This window comes from Meles meles, chromosome 17 (genome assembly GCF_922984935.1).
Source record: "Meles meles chromosome 17, mMelMel3.1 paternal haplotype, whole genome shotgun sequence".
Classification (NCBI taxonomy): domain Eukaryota; kingdom Metazoa; phylum Chordata; class Mammalia; order Carnivora; family Mustelidae; genus Meles; species Meles meles.
In genome coordinates this window covers 24,600,130-24,617,269 of record NC_060082.1, presented here as the reverse complement: position 1 = coordinate 24,617,269, position 17,140 = coordinate 24,600,130, and the positions used below count along the sequence as shown (strand labels likewise).

The following is a 17,140-nucleotide window of genomic DNA, read 5'->3' as shown; positions in this document are numbered from 1 at the left end:
CACAGACAGCAATCTCTTCAACCTCAGCTGCAGCAACTTCTTTCTGGACACATCGCCAAAGGCAAGGGTAGCCAGGGCAAAAATGAACTATTGGGACTTCATCAAGATCAAAAGCTTTTTTTTTAATATTTTATTTATTTAACAGAGAGAAATCACAACTAGGCAGAGAGGCAGGCAGAGAGAGAGGAGGAAGCAGGCTCCCTGTGGAGCAGAGAGCCTGACGTGGGGCTCGATCCCAGGACCCTGAGATCATGACCTGAGCTGAAGGCAGTGGCTTAATCCACTGAGCCACCCAGGCGCCCCAAGATCAAAAGCTTTTGCACAGCAAAGGGAACGGTCTATAAAACCAAAGGACAACTTACAGAATGGGAAAAGATATTTGCAAATGGCCCATCAGATAAAAGACTAGAATCCAAAATCTATAAAGAACATCTCAAACTCAACATACAAAGAACAAATAATCCAATCAAGAAATGGGCAGAAGACATGAACCAACATTTCTCCAAAGGAGACATCCAAATAGCCAACAGGCACATGAAAAAGTGTTCAACATCACTCTGCATCAGGGAAATACAATTCAAAACCACAATGAGATACCACCTCACGCAAGTCAGAATGGCTAAAATTAACAAATCAGGCAACCACTGATGTTGTTAAGGTTGTGGACAAGGGGGAACCATCCTACACTGTTATTGGGAATGCAAGCTGGAGCAGCCACTCTGGAAAACAGTATGGAGATTCTTCAAAAAGTAAAAAATAAAACTACCATATGACCCAGCAATTCAGTACTAGATATTTAGCCAAAGGATACAAACAGAGTAATCTGAAGGGGCACATGCACCCCAATGTTTATAGCAGCAATGTCTACAGTAGCCAAACTATGGAAAGAGCCTAAATGTCCATCAACAGATGAATGGATAAAGAAGAGGTGATATATTTATACAGTGGAATAATGCAGCCATCAAAAAGAAATCTTGCCATTTCCAATGATATGGATTATGCTAAGTGAAATATGTCAATCAGAGAAAGAATTATCATATGATCTCACCGATATGTGGAATTTAAGAAACAAGGCAGAGGATCACAGGGGAAGAGAGGAAAAAATGAAACAAGATGAAGCCAGAGAGGGAGACAAACCTAAGGGACTCTTAATCATATGAAACAAACTGTGGGTTGCTGGAGGCAATGGGATAGAAGGATAGGGTAACTGAGTGATGGACATTGGGGAGGGTATGTGTTGTAACGAGCACTGGGGATTATATAAGACTGATAAATCACCAGACCTGTAACCTTGAAATAAATAATACATTATATGTTAAGTAATTGAATTTAAATAAAAAATAATAATTTTTTTAAATCTGTGCCAATGTAGCAGATTTAGAAAATGTAATTTTTTAATTACATAAATTTGCAATGTATAAATATAAAAAAGTGGCTGAAGACCTATATAATAAAATAAATTTTATTGGAAGAATTTAAAGAAAACCAAAATGATTTATATCATATTTGTGGAAATGAAAAAAAATGTAAATTGACATACATGTTAAGTGTAGTTTCACTAAATTTCCTAACTTACAAGCGATTCAAATTATTGGAGGAGGAAAGATTCTAAAATATTCCAGAATAAAGTGGAGAAATTGTTTTATCTAATATCAAGATCTATCAGAAAGTTGTGATAATTAAATAAGTATGGTATTGCCAGTGGGAAGACAAAAATTATTTACTGGACTAAAACTCAGTGTCCTGCACATGACCATTTATGTATGCAAATGATATACTAAAACCAACATTGGCCATCAATATGAAAAGGAATATCTTGTACATAAATTATGCTAGGAAATTTGGTTATCTATATTGGAAAAAAATCATATTGGATTTTATTTCACACTATCTATAGAAACACAGTTCTAGATAGACATAAACATGAAAGGAACATTTTGAAACTTTTACAAGAAAATATAGAATCAGTGTGCCTTCAGTGTAAGGAATTACTTCATATACAAAAAAAAGTCCTAATCTATAATTGTAGGTAATTTAAACTACATTAAAATTAAAGTTTCTATTGAGCAAAGGACTCCAAAAACATGAAATATTTAAAAACACAGAGGTAAAAGTAATTGGTAACATGTTATCTTAGTATAAAGAACTCCTACAAATCAATAATAGAAGAGACATGCAACTTGTTTTTTTAGTTGGGCAAACTAATGAATAAGTATTACAAAGAAGAAGAACCCAAACAGGCCAATGAATATACTAGTAAATATAGTGGAGATTTATGTATGTAAATATATGTGAGCTATGGAGGAAAATGAAGCAGCATAAGGGGATAGCTGAAAGGGACTGGATTTTGGGGACAGGATAAACTTGTCTTATGATGCATCAGCTGTGGCATTAAAAAAAATGAGAGAGGCACCTTGGTGGCTCAGTGGGTTAGGCCGCTGCCTTCAGCTCAGGTCATGATCTCAGGGTCCTGGAATAAAACCCTGAATTGGGCTCTCTGCTCAGCAGGGAGCCTGCTTCCTCTCTCTCTCTCTTTCTCTCTCTCTGCCTGCCTCTCTGCCTACTTGTGATCTCTGTCAAAGAAATAAATAAAATCTTACCTTTGGGGCCCATTTGAGCTAGGTCTTTTTTTTTTTCCTGTCTCTCTTTCTCTCTCTCTCTCTCTCTTTTTTTTTTTTTTCTTTCTTTTTGGTGGGGACTCCAGATTGCTCAGAAGCATTCCAGGGTGCACCTTGCCTGGATCATGGTTGATACATTCAGTTACACATCCCCTCAGCCATCTCTCACCAAAATGATGAGGAGGAGGAATGCTCAGCAGAGGAAAATTCAGAGACTGTGCCCTCTCCATCAGAGCTATTGCATATGGACATAAACAGTATGTCAGAAAGGGAATTCAAGCTAACAATTATCCAGGCAATGGCTAGGTTGGAGAAAACCATTAATGACAAAATGGAATTGATTAGGGTAGAAGTGAAAGCCACCAGAGAAGATGTTAGCAATGCTATCAATGAGTTCCCATTTAATCTAAATTCTCTAACAGCTAAGGTAACTGAGGCAGAAGATACAATTAGTAATCTAGAGGACAAACTGATAGAGAAAACGGATCAGGAAGAGGCCTGGAACAACCAGCTTAGAAGCCATGAAAACCGAATTAGGGAAATAAATGATGCCATGAAACATTCCAACATCAGAATTATTGGAATCCCTGAGGGGGAGGAGAAAGAAAGAAGACTAGAGGATATAGTTGAACAAATTTTCCATGAAATTTTTCCCAATCTGGGGAATGGAAACAGCGTTCGTGTGCTAGAGGCAGAAAGGTATCCCCCCAAGATCATAGAATCTAGAAAGACCTGGAGACACCTGATTGTGAAACTGATGAATCATAATTTTAGACAGGAGGTCTTGAAATCAGCTAGGGGGAAGAGATTCCTTACATACAGAGGAAAGCCCATCAGAATGATGTCATACCTGTCTACAGAAACCTGGCAAGCCAGAAAAGGCTGGCAAGATGTATCCAGGGCACTAAATGAAGAGAACATGCAGCCATGTTGTTATCCAGCAAGACTGACATTCAAAATGGATGGAGAGATAAAGAGCTTCCAAGATGGGTAAGGTTTAAAAGAGTATGTGACCACCAAGCCAGCACTACAAGAAATATTAAGGGGGGTTCCATAAAAGAAGAAAGAAACCAAGAGTGTCATTGAACAGAAATTTATGGAGACAACCTATAGAAACAAGGACTTCACAGGTAACATGATTTCAATAAAAATGTAACTCTCAATAATCACTCTCAATGTGAATGGCCTAAATGCTCCCATAAAATGGCACAGGGTTGCAGATTGGGTAAAATGACAGGACTCATCCATATGTTGTCTACAAGAGACCCATTTTGAACCTAAGGATACATCCAGACTGAAAGTGAAGGGATGGGGAAGCATCTTCCTTCCATGCCAATGGGCCTCAAAAAAAGGCTGAGGTAGTGATTCTCATATCAGATAAATTAAATTTTAAACTAAAGACTGTAGTCAAAGATACAGAAGGACACTACATCTTTCTTAAAGGGTGTATCCACCAAGAAGATCTAAAAACTGTAAATATTTATGCACCCAGTATGGAAGCAGCCAACTACATAAGACTACAGTTAATCAAGATAAAGAGTCATACTGATATAAATACATTAATAGTAGGGGATCTTAACATGCCACTCTCAGTAATAGACAGATCGTTCAAGCAGAAAATCAATATCGAATCAAGAGCATTGAATGACACATTGGAGCAGATGGACCTCACAGATAAACACAGAAAATTCCACCCTAAAACAACAGAATACTCATTCTTCTTGAGTGCACATGAATAGACCAGAATAGACCACAGAATGGACCACATACTGAGTCACAAAACAGAACTCAACCAATGCCAAAAGATTGAGATTATTCCCTGAATGTTCTCAGATCACAGTGCTTTGAAAGTGGAACTCAACCACAAGAAAAAGTTCAGAAGGAATTCAAACACTTGGAAGCTAAAGACCACCTTGCTTAAGAATGTTTGAATCAACCAGGAAATCAAAGAAGAACTTAAACAATTCATGGAAACCAATGAGAATGAAGACAGTTCGGTCCAAAACCTACAGTATACAACAAAGGCGGTCCTCAGGGGAAATACATAGCCAACCAAGTCTCTCTCAAAAAAAAATTGAAAAAATCCAGAATACACCAGCTGTCTTTACTCCTTAAAGAACTGGAGAAACAATAAATTAAGCCAACTCCACACACAAGAAGGGGAATGATCAAGATTAGAGCAGAGATCAATCAGATAGAAACTAGAGATACAATAGAACACATCAACAAAACTAGAAGCTGGTTTCTTGAGAATCAATAAGATTGATAAACCATTGGCCAAATTAATCCAAAAGAAAAGAGAGAAGACCCAAATTAATAAAATTATGAATGAAAAGGGAGAGATTATGAGTAACACCAAGGAAATAGAAATAATCATCAGAACTTATTACCAACAGTTATATGCCAATAAGTTAAGCAACATAGACTAAATGGATGCATTCCTGGAAACCTATAAACTTCCAAAACTGAGTCAGGAAGAAATTGACAACCTGTATAGACCAATATCTAGTACAAGATTGAAGCAGTGATCAAAAACCTCCCAAAGAACAAGAGCCCAGGACCTGACAGATTCCCTGGGGAATTCTACCAGACTTTCAAGGAGGAATAATACCTATTCTCCTGAAGCTATTTCAGAAAAAATTGAGGCAGAAGGAAAACTTCCAGACTCTCTTTATGAAGCCAGCGTTACCCTGATCCCCAAAACAGGCAAAGACCCCACCAAAAAGCATAATCTCAGACTAATATCCCTGATGAATATGGAAGCTAAGATTCTCAACAAGATCCTAGCTAATAGGATCCAACAATACATTAAAAAGATTATCCACCATGACCAGGTGGGATTTATCCCTGAGTTGCAAGGGTGGTTCAACATTCACATGTGATAGAACATATCAATAAGAGAAGAGAGAAGATCCACATGGTCCTCTCAATTAATGCAGAAAAAAGCATTTGACAAGATAAAGCATCCATTCCTGACTAAAAACTCTTCAAATTATAGGGTTATAGGGAACATTCCTCAATTTCATAAAATCTATCTATGAAAAGCCCACAGCGAATATCATCTCCAATGGGGAAAAGCTGACAGCCTTCCCTTTGAGATCAGGAACATGAGAAGGATGCCCACTCTCACTACTCTTTTTTTTTTAAGATTTTATTTATTTATTTGACACACAGAGAGAGTTCATAAGTAGGCAGAGAGGCAGGCAGAGAGAGAGAAGAGGAAGCAGGCTTCCTGCTGAGCAGAGAGCCTGATGCGGGACTCTATCCCAGGACCCTGAGATCATGAACTGAGCCGAAGGCAGTGGCTTAACCCACTGAGCCACCCAGGCGCCCCCCACTCTCACTACTCTTATTCAACATAATATTAGAAGTAATAGCAACAGTAATCAGACAACAAAGAGAAATAAAATGTATTCAAATTGGCAATGAAGAAATCAAACTCTCTGCCTTCACAGATGACATGATACTTTATATGAAAAATCCAAAAGATTCCACCCCCGAACTACTAGAAATCATTCAATAACTCGGTTAAGTGGCAGGATACAAAATCAGTGTACAGAAATCAGTCACTTTCTTATACAATAACAATGAAAATACAGAAAGGGAAATTAGAGAATCAAGTCCATTTACTACAGCTCTAAAAACCATAAGATACCCAGGAATAAACCTAACAAAAGAGGTAAATGATCTGTACCCTAGGAACTACAGAACCCTCATGAAAGAATTTGAAGAAGACACAAAAAGATTGAAGACCATTCCATGCTCATGGATCAGAAGAATAAACATTGTTAAAATGTCTATACTGCCTAGAGCAATCTATACTTTCAATGCCATTCTGATCAAAATTCCACCAGCATTTTTCAAAGACCCAGAACAAACAATCCTAAAATTTGTATGGAATCAGAAGAGACCCTGAATTGCTAAGGAAATGTTGAAAAAGAAAAACAAAACTGGCAGCATCATGTTGCCTGATTTCAAGCCTTACTACAAAGCTGTGATCACCAATACAGCACAGCACTGGCACAAAAATGGGCACACAGACCAGTGGAACAGAGTAGAGAGCCCAGATATGGACCCTCAACTTTATGGTCAAATAATCTTCAACAAAGCAGGAAAAAACATACTGTGGAAAAAAGATAGTCTCTTCAATAAATGCTGCTGGGAAAATTGGACAGCTATGAGCAGAGGAATGAAATTCTACCATTCTCTTACATCATACACAAAGATAAACTCGAAATGGATAAAAAATCTCAACTTGAGGCAGGAATCCATCAGGAAAACATAGGCAGTAACCTCTTCGACATCAGCCCCAGCAAATTCTTTCAAGATATGTCTCCAAAGTCAAAGGAAACAAAAGCAAAAATGAACTTTTGGGACTTCATCAAGATCAAAAGCTTCTGCACAGCAAAGGAAACAGTCAACAAAACAAAGAGGCAACCCACGGAATGGGAGAAGATATTCACAAATGACACTACAGACAAAGGGCTGATATCCAAGATCTATAAAGAACTCCTCGGAGCGCCTGGGGCTCAGTGGATTAAGCCGCTGCCTTCGACTCGGGTCATGATCTCAGGGTCCTGGGATCGAGCCCCGCATCGGGCTCTCTGCTCCGCGGGGAGCCTGCTTCCTCCTCTCTCTCTGCCTGCCTCTCTGCCTACTTGTGATCTCTCTCTCTGTCAAATAAATAAATAAAATCTTTAAAAAAAAAAAAAGAACTCCTCAAACTCAACACACACAAAACAGATAATCATGTCAAAAATGGGCAGAAGACATGAACAGACACTTCTCCAGTGAAGATACAAATGGCTAAGAGACACATAAAAAAATGTCCATCATCACTAGCCAGCAGGGAGATTCAAGTCAAAACCACATTGAGATACCACCTGACACCAGTTAGAATGGCTAAAATTAACAAGACAGTAAAAAACATGTGTTGGAGAGGATGTGGAGAAAGGGGAACCCTCTTACACTGTTGGTGGGAATGCAAGTTGGTACAGCCACTTTGGAAAACAGTGTGGAGATTCCTTAAATTAAAAATAGAGGGGTGCCTGGGTGGCTCAGTGGGTTGAGCCGCTGCCTTCGGCTCGGGTCATGATCTCAGGGTCCTGGGATCGAGTCCTGCATCGGGCTCTCTGCTCGGCGGGGAGCCTGCTTCCCTCTCTCTCTGCCTGCCTCTCTGCCTACTTGTGATCTCTTTCTGTCAAGTAAATAAATAAAATCTTTTAAAAAATTAAAAATAGAGCTTCCCTATGACCCTGCAATTGCACTACTGGGCATTTACCCCAAAGATACAGATGTAGTGAAAAGAAGGGCCTTATGTTCCCCAATGTTCACAGAAGAAATGGTCACAGTTGCCAAACTGTGGAAAGAACCAAGAGGCCCTTCAGTGGACGAATGGATATGGAAGATGTGGTCCATATATTCTATGGAGTATTATGCCTCCATCAGAAAGGATGAAAACCCAACTTTTGTAGCAACATGGACGGGACTGGAAGAGATTATGCTGAGTGAAATAAGTCAAACACAGAGAGTCAATTATCACATGGTTTCACTTATTTGTGGAGCATAAAGAATAATATGGAGGACATGGAGAGATGGAAAGGAGAAGGGAGTTGGGGGAAATTGGAGGGGAAGTTGAACCATAAGAGACTGTCGACTCTGAGAAACAAACTGAGGGTTTTGGAGGGGAGAGGGGTAGGAGGTTGGGTGAGCCTGGTGGTGGGTATTATTGAGGGCATGTATTGCATGGAGCACTGGGTGTGGTGCATAAACAATTAATTCAGGAACACAGAAAATAAATTAAAAAAATAAATTTACTGGAGAATAAAGGATGCAGGTAATAAAAATTAATGTGTTGGAAATTCACAATTTGATAGGTGAAGTACAGAGGATTGTTTCTAGGGCAGGAAAACTTTTGTAAAGTACTCGAGTGTTGGATATATGACATTACGAATTTGACAAAATTCATAAAACTTTACAGCACAGAAAGTAAAAATTCATATATTCAAAATTTTAAAAATCAATTAGGAAGCTGAAGGATCTCAGAATGGAATGCAAAATGTAACAAAACAAATAAACTATATTATAAATACATTATATAGCATCACTGAAGAAGGAGGGGAAAAGGGTACTGACCTAAATAACTTTAGAAATTATTGGGAATGTAAGACTAAAGACAAAGGAACTGTACATAAGGAATACTATAGTTGGGGAAGCTATTTCTCATGTGGGTGTGGATAGATGAATCTGAAAATACTATATATGTTTACTGGAATTAAATGAAAGGAAATCAATGTCAAATAGTAGGAGTCAAGCTCTTTAGTGTTAGAAAGGGAGCTTACAGATAAGTAAGGAGGGAGAATAGAATGAACTCTCCAGTATTGAGTTGAAGTCAGAGCCATTGGTCTGAACATGAAGATACAGAGAAATATGGAAATATGTTTATATACATAGACTAGTGTATATGCATGTATTTCTTAATTCTGGTGGCTGAGAGAGCCTAGAAGCAAGAGCTCCAGTAATGACAAGCACGTCAGCATCTGGATCTTGGTTTCTAATATTGTCCTCTAATAAAAGGACCCAGGACTCCCAGAGAAATGGCTGGTTCTAGGTCTGGGGCAAGAAATGTACAATAGAAAATAAGGAAATGCTAAAAAAAAAAAAAATCAGAATTACAGGGACATGCTAAAAGTACACACAGAAGTCACCTGAAGGAGTTCAAAATGGCCAAAGCTGGATTTGAGGACAAAATAAATAATATAGCATTCATGAACCTAAGTAGAGCCATTTTGAAATGGAGCCAAAGTAGCCATTTCAGAGGAAATGCCTTGCATGTCCAATTTTCTGAACCTTTGAATTGGACTAAAATACCAGCATTCCAGGAAGTCAGCAGGAAAGCAAATACCCTGTTTGAGAAGATTGATAAAATTGAGCTTTTGCCTAATGATCCGTTTGCCTGACCAATAAAGGAAGTACAAATATAGCCCTGCTTCTCAGCACCAATGAATTCTTTTCAAAAACAACTTACCTAATCTTCCTTTTTTCCCGTAAAATTCCTAAGTCCACTTTCTGTAATCAGTACACTATTTGAGTTTCTACCTAAAACCATGTACCCCAAATTGTAATTCTTTGATCCCAGGTAAAAGCTTTGCTTCTTGAACTGGTTTCTTGTTTTTAGGTCCACATATAAGGTTATCATTTGAAGTATAAACCAAACATCTTAGAAATCCATACAGATGCTCATAAATGACTGAGTAAATAAATGGGAGTAAAGAAACAAATTTCCATACTGAAGAATTCTAAATAATTTATGGAAATACTCCCCATAAATTGGTGGAGCTTAATTCTTAATTCCCAAAAACACTGCTTTATCTAGGTAATTCAGGTTAACATCATCAATGATGTCATGTTGATAATATGTAACTTTGAAATGATGTAATGAGAATGACACTTCCACTCTGTGATCCTCCTCCAAAAATGCATAAGTTAAATAAAATGAAGAAAAAAAACTTCAGACAAACTGCAACTGAGGGACACTTCAAAATTTCTGAACAAATTGTCAAGGAGACATAGAAGACATAATGACTAAAGTAGTATGATATGATACTCTGGATGGGATTTTGGTAAAGAAAAGTGATGTTAAATAAAAATTAAGAAAATTTAAGAAAGCATGGAGTTAGTTAATTACAATGTATCACTATTGTTTCATTAGTCTTGACAAATGTGCCATAGTAATCTAAAATGTTAACCACAGGGGAAACTGGATAGAAGTATCCAGGAATTCTCTGCACATATTTGCAAAATGTCTATAAGTTGAAAATTATTCTAAAGAAAGTCTATTAAATGTTAGCACAAGGAGAAATGGCAATATGGATATTCTTATATCAATTTTTAAAATGTACTTCATAATTTCCATCACAATTTCCATCAAGAAAAGAGAAGTAGAATAGAAATTCAAGAAATTTAGCCTTTGTAACCCTTGCTTATTTTTTTCAAAATTCAGTTAGAGTATGTTCTCTATTTTTTTATTTATTTAATCATTTTTATTAACATATAATGTATTGCTTGCCCCAGGGGTACAGGTCTGTGAATCATCAGGCTTACATAATTTCACAGCACTCACCATAGCACATACCCTCCCCAATGTCCATTACCCAACCACCCTCTCTCAACCCCCCACTCCCCAGCAGCCCTCAGTTTGTTTTGTGAGATTGAGTCTCTTATGCTTTGTCTCCCCCATGATCCCATCTTTTTTAAATTTTTCCTTCCCTACCCCCAAACCCCTCACCCTGCCTCTAAAATTCCTCATATCAGAGAGTTCATATGATAATTCTCTTTCTCTGACTTATTTCATTCAGCATAATAGCCTCTAGTTCCATCCAGGTCGTTGCAAATGGCAAGGTTTCATTTCTTTTGATGGCTGTATATTATTCCATTGTGTATATATACCACCTCTTTTTTATCCATTTATCTGTTGATGGACAACTAGGTTCTTTCCATAGTTTGGCTATTGTGGACATTGCTGCTATAAACATTCAGGTACACATGCCCCTTCACATCACTACATTTGAATCTTTAGGAATACCCAGTAGAGTGAATGCTGGGTCCTAGGGTAGGTCTATTTTCAACTTTTTGAGAAACCTCCATGCTGTTTTCCAGAGTGGCTGCACCAGCTTGCAATCCCACAAACAGTGTGGGAGGGTTCCCTTTTCTCCACATCCTTGCCAACACCTGTCACTTCCTAACTTGTTAATTTTAGCCATTCTGACTGGTGTGAGGTGGTATCTCATTGTGGTTTTGATTTGTATATCCCTGATGCCTAGTGATGTTGAGCACTTTTTCATGTCTCTGTTGGCCATCTGGATATCTTCTTTGCGGAAATATCTGTTCATGTCTTTTACCCATTTCTTGATTGGATTATTGGTTCTTTGGGTGTTGAGTTTGAAATATTCTTTACAGATTTTGGATACTAGTTCCTCATCTGATATGTCATTTGCAAATATCTTCCCCCATGTCAGTTGTCTTTTGGTTTTGTAGACTGTTTCCTTTGCCATTCAAAAGCTTTTGATCTTGATGAAGTCCCAATAGTTCATTTTTGCTCTTACTTCCCTTGTCTTTCGTGATATGTCCAGGAAGAAGTTGCTGTGCCTGAGGTCAAAGAGGTTGCTGCCTGATTTCTCCTCAAGGATTTTGATGGATTCCTTTCTCACATTGAGGTCTTTCATCCATTTTGAGTCTGTTGTTGTGTGTGGTGTAAGGAAATGGACCAGTTTCATTCTTCTGCATGGAGTTGTCCAATTTTCCCAACACCATTTTGAAGAGTTTGGTTTTTTTCCACTGGACATTCTTTCCTGCTTTATCTAAGATTAGTTGACCATAGAGTTGAGGGTGCATTTCTGGGCTTCCTATTCTGTTCCATTGATCTATGTGTCTGTTCTTGTGCCAGTGCCATACTGCTTTGATGATGACAGCTTTGTAATAGAGCTTGAAGTCTGGAATTGTGATGCCACCAACTTTGGCTTTCTTTTCAAACATTCCTCTTGCTCTTTGGGGTCTTTTCTGGTTCCATACAAATTTTAGGAATATTTGTCCCATTTCTTTGAAAAAAGTTGTTGTTATTTTGATAGGGATTGCATTAAATGTGTAGATTGCTTTAGGTAGCATAGACATTTTCACAATATTTGTTCTTCCAACCCATGAGCAATGTTTTCCCATTTATTTGTGTCTTCCTCAATTTCTTTCATGAGTATTCTCTAGTTTTCTGAGTACAGATTCTTTGCCTCTTTGGTTAGATTTATTCCTAGGAATCTCATGGTTTGAGGTGCAATTGTAAATGGGATCAACTCCTTAATTTCTCTTTCTTCTGTCTTGTTGTTGGTGTATAGAAATGCAACTGATTTCTGAGCACTGATTTTTATATCCTGACACTTTACTGAATTCCTGTCTGAGTTCTGGCAGATTTGGAGTGGAGTCTTTTGGGTTTTCCACATAAAGTATCATATCACCTACAAAGAGTGAGAGTTTGACTTTTGCAGATTTAGATGCCTTTAATTTCTTTTTGTTTTCTGATTGCCCAGTCTAGGACTTCTAGTACTATGTTGAATGGCAGTGGTGATAGGGGACATCCTTGCCATGTTCCTGACCTTAGGGGAAAATCTCTCAGTTTTTCTCCATTGAGAATGATACTCGCTATGGGTTTTTCATAGATGGCTTTGATGATATTGAGGTGTGTACCCTCTATCCCTACACTTTGAAGAGTTTTGATCAAGAAACATCGCTGTACTTTGTCAAATGCTTCTTTGGCATCTATTGAGAGTGTCATAGGGTTCTTATTCTTTCTTTTATTAATGTGTTGTATGGCACTGATTGATTTGTGGATGATGAACCAAGCTTGCAGCCTTGGAATAAATCCCACTTGGTCATGATGAATAACCCTTTTAATGTACTGTTGGATCCTATTGGCTAGTATTTTGGTGAGAATTTTTGCATCCATGTTCATCAAGGATATTGGTCTGTAATTCTCCTTCTTGATGGGTTCTTTATCTGGTTTTGGGAGCAAGATAACGCTGGCCTCGTAAAATGAATTTGGCAGTTTTCCTTCCATTTCTATTTTTTTAGAACAGTTCAGGGGAATAGGCATTAATTCTGCTTTAAATGTTTGGTAGAATTCCCCTGGGAAGCCATCTGGCCCTGGGCTCTTGTTTTTGGGAGATTTTTGATGATTGCTTCAATCTCCTTACTGGTTATGGGTTTGTTCAGGTTTTCTATTTCTTCCTGATCCAGTTATGGTAGTTTATACGTCTCTAGGAATGCATCTATTTCTTCCAGATTGTCAAATTTGCTAGCGTATAGTTGCTCATAATATGTTCTTATAATTTTTGTATTTCCTTGGCATTGGCTGTGATCTCTCCTCTTTCATTCATGATTTTATTTATTTGGGTCCTTTCTCTTTTCTTTTTGATAAGTCTGGCCAGGGGATTATCAATCTTATTAATTCTGTCAAAGAACAAGCTCCTAGTTTCATTGATTTGTTCTATTGTTCTTTTGTTTTGTATTTCATTGATTTCTGCTCTGATATTTATGACTTCTGTTCTCCAGGATTTCTTTGCTGTTCTTCCTCCAGCTCCTTTAGGTTGTCGGGCTAGGTTGTGTACTTGAGACCTTTCCTGTTTCTTGAGAAAGGCTTGAATTGCTATATACTCTCCTCTCAGTACCACCTTTGCTGTGTCGCCAAGATTGTGAACAGTTGTGTTTTCATTTTCCTTTGTTTCCATGCATTTTTTCAATTCTTCTTTATTTTCCTGGTTGACCCATTCATTCTTTAGTAGGATGTTCCTTAGTCTCGATGTATTCGGGTTCTTTCCAAAATTCCTCTTGTGATTGAGTAAAGGCTTCAAAGCATTGTGGTCTGAAAATATGCAGGGAATGATCCCAATCTTTTGGTACCTGTTGAGACCTCATTTGGACCCAGGATGTGATCAATTCTGGAGAATGTTCCATGTGAACTAGAGAAGAATGTGTATTCTGTTGCTTTTGGATGGAATGTTCTGAATATATCTGTGATGTCTGTCTGGTCCAGTGTGTCATTTAAAGCCCTTATTTCTTTGCTGATCTTTTGCTTGGATGATCTGTCCATTTCATTTGGGGGGGTGTTAAAGTCCCCTACTATTATTGTAATATTGTTGATGTTTATGTCCTTATAACATTTAGAACCTTGCTTCTTATATATAATACTATCAATAAATACTGAATAAATTATCAATAAATATTTATTGAATTGACTTTTAGGCTTGGGCTTCTTCCATAAATATGAAATGAATGCATTTCATATAGTCTTTTAAAATTGCTTTTGTTTGTAAATTCATATTTTCTCCTCAGAGGCAAAACTCCATGATCAGTGTGAAGGATTGTGTTTCTTCCTCCTACAAGGTATATATTTCTTCAGAATAGGAAGTACACGCATTACAGAGATTTAGAGACACCAAGAGAATTGGCAATCAAGTAGCTTAGTTTCTTTTATTTCTACAAGGGGTGAAAGGCCTTAGAAGTTCATGAGACACTAAAATTAATGATGTGTCCTAATTAAGTAAACATTCGAGTTCTTTTCCTGATTGGAGTACTGTACAAAACACAAGGAGAAATTGATAAAATTGTTTCATATCCATCTTTCCATGAAAATAAAAATCCATTCCCTGTTAGTCAGTCTCTTGTGGTCTTGTTTTTTTTTTTTTTTTAAGTTTTTTTTTTTAAGATTTTTATTTATTTATTTGACAGAGATCACAAGTAGGCAGAGAGGCAGGCAGAGAGAGAGAGAGAGAGGAAGCAGGCTCCCTGCTGAGCAGAAAGTCCGATGGGGGCTCACTCCCAGGACCCTGAGATCATGAACTGAGCCGAAGGCAGAGTCTTAACCCACTGAGCCACCCAGGCACCCCTTGTGGTCTTGTTTTGATCTCACATTTCTTTTAATATTTTGCAATTTTCACTGGCAGAAATTCTGCACTTACTGTTATTGTGCTTAGTATGTATTCTTCATACCATCTCATTTTTATGCAATCTTCAAATGCAATGATCATTATTTACTTACACCTACTTTGATATTTTTTATACCCAAATCAGCATGAATTTGATGCTAATATGTAAGACTCTATGCTAAGTGGTACATACCAAATGAGTAAAACTATGCAATATTATAAGTTCTCAAATTGTTAGTTTATTTCTGGAGACTAGTACTATTGTCTGGTTGTCCCCATCCTGGTTCCTATTCACTCTCTATGTGAAAAAAACCCGATTTCTAATTCTGAATCTTTTACTTACTTTGTGACTTTGGGCAAATTAATGAAACTCTTTGAGACTGTTGCTTCATATGTGGAATGTATAACCAAATTGCCCAATTGATATGGAGAAAATCTATTTTAAAAGACAGGCCTACATAGGTTCTTCAAGAAATTCTGTGAATTAGGGCACATGGGTGGTTCAGTTTGTTAAGTGACCGACTCTTGATTTTGGCCCAGGTTATGAGCTCAGGGGTTGTGAGATCATCAGTGCTCAGGGTCAGACTCTGTGCTCAGGGAGGAGTCTGCTTGGGATTCTTTCCCTCTGCCCATCCCTCCCACTCTTCCCTCGCTTTCAAATAGATAAATAAATCTTTAAAAATAATTCTGTGAATCTACTTATCTTTCCCTTTAGCAATTTTTTATTCAACAATAATAGATTTTATATAAGGGCTTATTTTGGTTTCAAACCTTAAAATGCAAAATAATCATTATAAATTCTTTCTCGTATTCTCATATGTTTTCCATCTTTTGCAATATTTTGGATTAGTGAAAAAATTTAATTTTATAAGAGCATATTATTTGACTTAAGATATGTTCAGATTTATTTCTATTCTTGTTTAATTAAAAAATAGTAATCTCTTTGAAGTAATAACTGCCGATGGATTTCAATGTTGTGTTTGTCTTTTAGGCTTGTCATTTCCAAGCAAAGTAACTTGCATGTAATACTCAAATTTAGATGTCTATGAAAGAATGAAAAATGGCTTCAGTCACTCCAGAAAACTGAACATTCCTAAATGACTGAAATTTTATACTTTTCTGCTATGAAGAAAGTCCTTTGTTAATGGAACATGGATTTTTTTTTTTTTGCATAGTAATTTCTTCATCACAATGTATTGTCTTAGTCTCTGCATTTATTTCATTGTGTGTGTGTGTGTGTGTGTGTGTGTGTGCGTGTTGTTTCAAATGTAAGTCTACTTAACCATCTTATTTTGAGATGGCTTTCCTCTTGATGCAGTTCTATTTTTCTCATTGCTAGGGAATTTAATAAGTAGAAATGTAGGGGTTCCTGGGTGGTTAGTCAGTTAAACATCTGCCTTCTGCTTAGGTCATGATCCTGGAGTCCCAGGATCAACTGGGGATCAAGTGGGGATTGAGCCCCACATAGGACTCCTTGCTCAGTGGGTAGTCTTGCTTCTCTCTCTGAGTGTCCTCCTCTCATTCTCTCTCCCTCTATCTCTCTCTCTCAAATAAATGAATAATATCTTTAAAAAAAAGTAGAACTGCAGGTGACATGATGGAGTGTGACAGCACAGCCAGGTCGTATGGGTAGGGGGAGGGAGGGAGGCATGTAATAGTCTAGGGAACAACCCAGTGAATTACAAAAACACTGAGAATCTTTCCTGAGAAAGTAAAATTACACTAAGAAGTGTTCCCCAATCATTTAGGGCAGGGACAGCGGGGAGCTGGGGAGGATAAAAACTGATGGGGAGACAAAAACTTCCTACAGTGGAGAGGATTAGGTGTCAAATCAACTCCAAGAAGGGTGCAATTTATTCATCATTGTGTTAGGGTCTGTGATCAAAGGAACGAGACTGACACAAAGCGAAAATCAAGCAAAGCTTTATTTCGCGCCATGCAACAGAAATCAAACTGACCAGTAGATGCCCGAGCCTTGCTGGGGACCACTGCCTCCTTGCCCTGGGGTCCATCCTGGAAGCTCCCTGCCTCACCCTCACTGTACCACAGACC

The 17,140-nt window shown here is 37.7% G+C and overlaps 1 protein-coding gene across 1 annotated transcript in view; it reads right to left on the bottom strand.

Moving 5' to 3' along the window:
- The window catches only part of EIF2D (eukaryotic translation initiation factor 2D), a 407,204-nt gene that overhangs the window by 132,416 nt on the left and 257,648 nt on the right, over positions 1 to 17,140 (bottom strand). The gene's annotated exons all lie outside the window — the stretch shown is intronic.